The sequence below is a fragment of the Canis lupus genome, chromosome 11, assembly GCF_011100685.1.
Source record: "Canis lupus familiaris isolate Mischka breed German Shepherd chromosome 11, alternate assembly UU_Cfam_GSD_1.0, whole genome shotgun sequence".
Classification (NCBI taxonomy): domain Eukaryota; kingdom Metazoa; phylum Chordata; class Mammalia; order Carnivora; family Canidae; genus Canis; species Canis lupus.
Window position 1 is genome coordinate 73,428,159 of NC_049232.1, and position 5,341 is coordinate 73,433,499.

At 46.0% G+C, this 5,341-nt stretch overlaps 1 pseudogene; it reads left to right on the forward strand.

Moving 5' to 3' along the window:
- Positions 1 to 3,476: 3,476 nt before the first annotated feature.
- Positions 3,477 to 4,031, forward strand: LOC100686421 (annotated as a pseudogene).
- The last annotated feature ends 1,310 nt before the right edge of the window (positions 4,032 to 5,341 follow it).

A 5,341-nucleotide genomic window follows, 5' to 3' on the forward strand; every position in this document is an offset into this window, starting at 1 on the left:
GGTGCCAGGGAGGGAGCGTCGGACTGCATCTCCTTCCAGGTTGGCTTTGTTCACCTGCATGAATCACTGCTCCCTCCGGGAGCCAGTGGCTATTTGCCAATGCGGGAGGCAGGGGCTCATTGGCCTCTTGGAGAGAAGCCTGTGATCAAAGATCGGTGTTGGGGCAATACTTGCTTCCAGGTGGGGAAACTGAGGCAAAGAATTTACAATAGGCCCTGGTCTTTCTAATTTTCTAGTCCAGAAAGAAGTGGGTTTCTTGAATCTGTGATTCTTCGCTTCATCATGTAAATCCTCTGACAACATCATCTCTATTCCCTTACCTGGATTTTCATAGATCCCTAAAGTTCAGCAAAAACTTTTCCTCACCCGGAGTAATAACTGTGCAACTCAAATCCTGCTTAGCCTATTAAATTCAGTTAATATCGGGGAGCCCCGGTGGCCCAGCAGTTTAGCGCTGCCTTCGGCTCCAGGAGTGATCCTGGAGTCCCAGGATCGAGTCCCATATCGGACTCCCTGCATGGAGCCTGCTTCTCCCTCTGCCTGTGTCTCGGCCTCTCCCTCTCTCTCTGTCTGTCATGAATAAATAAATAAAATCTTTTTTAAAAATTCAGTTAATAGGGATCCCTGGGTGGCGCAGCGGTTTAGCGCCTGCCTCTGGCCCAGGGCGCGATCCTGGAGACCCAGGATCGAATCCCACGTCGGCCTCCCGGTGCATGGAGCCTGCTTCTCCCTCTGCCTGTGTCTCTGCCTCTCTCTCTCTGTGTGACTATCATAAATAAATAAAAATTAAAAAAAAATTCAGTTAATATCCCCTTCTCAGCCCCTCTGCTCTCTGTTTTGCTGACTGGAGGATTGACAAAGTACAGAGTGGACATGTCAAAACCTGCAGGACACCTTTCGGTAGCTTCCCGTGGCCCCTAGAGTCGCATCAAGAGTTTGCTACTTTGCCCAGCCCCATCTGGCCCCCTTGCCTCCAGCTCTTCCTCCTTCCAGTGCATACTTAGGACTCTCACCTTCCAATGCAGGCTGTATTCTAAGTATCAGATTCCACGGGTGCAAAAATTCGGGCACCATTGATTGGTCAGTGTGGGAGGAGAATCACAATATGAAGATTGCCATGTGAATTTGACAGATGGGTGACAAACGGTCCCGGCTGCACTGGTTTATCATAGCTCTAGCAAATATATACCAGCAAGATACACTCTGGGGCTGATGAACTCATAAGCACACCTGGCAGGCTGACTTTCTCATTCCTAAGGTTGGCAATCATGTCCGTCATGCCAAATTCAGCAGTCAGTGCCCACAGCTCACTTACGGAAACACTGAGAAGAATTTGGTTGAGCTATTTACTCTCTGCTCCTGTAAGGCTTTCCCTCCTGTCCCTTCTAGGACTGCCCACTCTCCTGGCTTTCCTCCCACCTCCTTTTCTGTTCCTTCGTGATCTTTACAACTGGTTTTTCTTCATTTTACTGACCTCCAAATGTTCCCTTCTTCTACTTGCAGATCTGTTCCCCATGCCACCATCACTGTGCTCCTCACTATAAATGGCACCCTCTTTTCCCAGTGACTGATGACAGAAAGCTTCAATATGTCTTCTCTTTTCACTTTCCACACCTTACTGCAATCCATCAGAAAACCCATGGATTATGCCTTTCAAAATAGAGTCTGAAGAGTCCGTGGCATCATCATGTTCTACTTGGACAAGCACAGTAGTCTAAGAGGTCCCCCTGCCTCTACACTTGCCCCCTTGGGGTCAATTCTTCACATAGCTGCCTGGATGATCTGTTTAAAACCTAATAAAACTCCCATGGTCAAAATCCTCCACCGGCTTTCCTTTAAATTCAGGATAAATTCAAATTCCTTATTATAAACTACAAAGTCTCATTTACTATTACCATGTGCTGCCTTCTTAATCTACAGCATCCCTCTGGAGCTCACTCTGTCCTAGACTCAGTGGCCACATGTCGTGATCATCTGTTGCTGCATAATAACTGTCCTAAAACTTAAAGGCTTCAAGCAACAGTGACTATTTACTATCTCACAATTCTTTTGCACCAGAATTTTGAAAGAAGCTTGGCTGGACCTTCCTGGTTGAAGGTCTTATGAAGTTGCAGTCAAGATGTCTGTTGTGGCTGGTGTCATCTGAAGGTTTGACTGAGGTTGGTACATCCACTTCTAAGGGGGCTAACTCATGTGACTGGCAAGTTGTTGCTGGTTATTGGCAGAAGGCTTAGCTCCTTTCTACATAGGTCTCTGTATAGGGTTGTTGTGTGTCCCTGTGACATAGCAGCGGACTATTCCCAGAGTCGATGAGTCAAGAGGCCAAGGCAGGACCGCCAATGCCTTTTATGGCCTATCACTAGAAGTCACACCATTACCTCTGTCATACTCTATCTCAGAGGCTGGAGGCACACCATCTTGCTGTCCTATGAAGTACAGAGTTTATCCTCACCTTAGGCTTTTTGTACTTGTTGCTTGTTCCATCTGAGTGAAAAGAAATCTTTCCTATAGGGAAAACTTCCCCTAGATTTGTGCAAGTTTCACTTCTCATTTTATTTAACTACTTGTGTTACTTCTTCAAACAAGACTTTCCTGGCCACCTCACATAAATATCCTTCTTATCACTACCCACTGCTTTACTTTATTTTTCCTCTAGCACCTATTACTATGGTCTACAACAGCAGGGATTTTGCCAATTTATCCATCATTAAATATCAAGTGTATAAAACAGTATCTGGCACAAAGTAGATGCTCAGTAAATATTTGCTGAATGAAGAAGTGAAGGAGTGAAACCCCAAAAGCCCTGGGGCAGGGAGGGAAGCCACGTTTATTATAGAGAACAGAGAAGTGAACTTGCTCATTCCAAAACTACTATTGAGCCTCATGAACCAGTTGCTGAGTATTCATAAAGGACCTAAACAAAATATCTGGTGCCCAGGATCCTCTGGTTCCCCACCAAGCAAGCTTCAGATGTTAAGACTCTTACAGCTTACAGGGTTTCTTACCATGTTCCATTGTCTGTTCCACCCAATGCATTGTCTTAAGGCAACTGCCCACCTGTAGCTGAATGGTTGGAGCCTGAGATCGGGAGGCGCTCTTCCCCTGGCCACAGCTGACTATATCAGAGTTGGGCTCCAAACTCAGGGAAGCCCTCTATAAAATGGGAACCCATCTGTGATTCAAATGGTGAACTCTGAGAGATCAACTGAGACACAAAATGTAGCTACACATGGAACAGGAGGCACGAAAGCATGGAGCTCTTGAGGCTGAGTTGTGCCAGATTTAAGGCCTGTGGCAAGCCAACAATCCATGCAAGGCTAAAGTTCTGAGGAGCAGAAACTGTGAGTAAGTGGAGGGTCTGGAGGGAAGAGAAGAGAAAGGGGTAGAGGCACCAAGAGATGAAGAATCTGAGAGATGGAGATAAAGAAGAGGTCGTGTGAGGTCTTCGGTCATCCTGAATCTGGGTTCATCCAACACCAGCTGCCTCCACCATGCCGCCTAAGTTTGACCCCAACGAGATCAAAGTCGTGTACCTGAGGTGCACCAGTGGTGAGGTCGGTGCCATGTCTGCCCTGGCCCCGAAGATCGGTCCGCTGGGTCTGTCTCCAAAAAAGGTTGGTGATGACATCGCCAAGGCAACTGGTGATTGGAAGGGTCTAAGGATTACAGTGAAACTGACCATTCAGAGCAGACAGGCCCAGATTGAAGTGGTACCTTCTGCCTTTGCCCTGATTATCAAAGCCCTCAAGGAACATCAAGAGACAGAAAGAAGCAGAAAAACATTGAGCACAGTGGAAATATCACTTTTGATGAGATTGTCAATATTGACCGACAGATGCGACACCGATCTTTAGCCAGAGAACTCTCTGGAACCATTAAAGAAATCCTGGGGACTGCCCCGTCTGTGGGCTGCAATGTTGATGGCCATCACCCTCATGACATCATAGATGACATCAATAGTGGTGCAGTGGAATGTCCAGTGAGTTAACTATAAAGGAAAATATTTCAATAAAGGATCATTTGACAACCAAGAAGAAGAAGAAGAAGTCGTGTGAGAGAGGTAGAGAAGAAAACGAGATGGGGCTGAAAGCAAACAGACGAGACAGAGGAACCAGAACATTGAGACCTGTTCATCCTTGGAGCTGCCCACTCCCCTTGCCTGAAGCCCAGTGGTGCAGTTTGTCCTAAGCATCTGTGCACTGGAAACCTCTCAACAACAATGTCTCCCACCCCCTCTTTCTCAGTTAAATTAAGTTATTCTCTAATTTGAGATGAAAATCACTCTGACTAATGTATATAGTTTCTGAGAAGGTCTCTGTGTACAGATCCCTTGAGTAGGAAATAAAGCTTGTGGCCTCTCCTCAGTAGGAATCTGCTTTCCTACATTCCTGGGACAGTGGGGATTGGCTTTCTCTGAAATTCCCACATTTTTAAGTGCCCTCCCTCTACCGCATAGTGCATGGACTCAACAAGCTCAGAGATAACAGCAGCCCCCTCCCCTGGACAGTGAGCGTCTTCAAGACAACCTGGCTTGTTCCCCTCTGAACTCCTGGTGCCATAGACAGCCTGGCCCATGGGACCTGTTGAGAGGATTCAGGAAGGATTGGCCAGATCTGTTTCATGAAGAACCCACAGCCCCAGCATATTTTCACTTCTTTGCTACTACTGATGATAGCAATAATCATAATCATAATAACAGGACCATTTATTGAGAGCCACGCTATGTACTATGCATTTTGTGTGCTTATTATCTGCTGTAACACCATCAGTTCCTTTCATGGGTCCTCAGCAACGAAGAGATTTGGTGCCAAAAATTATGCTATTACATTATTCTCTTCTTTGCAATGGCAAAAATCTTTCCTTTTCCAAGAATAAGAGACAGAAGCATTCAGGCTCTTTTTCTTCCAGGACCCGCCAGCCTTTGAAACTTAGGCATTAACAAAAATTAGAATGCCTTGGTTCGGAGAAATGGGATGGAGGACTGGAGGGTGGAAGAGAGGTTGTCTTTAGTAATAGGGCAAAACCTTCTCTATAGAACTTTATCGTGACTTAATTATATTCCAGAAAGTAACAACAGCGACGTTCCAAATGAGGGCAGTGACATAGGGTTATGCAGAGTTTCTCGACCCTTGATAGTTTCAGAATCACCTGGGAATTTTAAAAGACACATTCCCGGATCTGCTGAGCTGGACCTGCACACAGAGTGAATAGGAAGCTACACTCCGAGGTAGACACTCAACAGAAAGGCGTACGGTTTGCTAACCAAAAGACTGATACAAGAATGTTAGTAGCAGCAGCATCGGTAATAGCCAAGAATGGAAAAGGCAGCCATCAAGAGCAG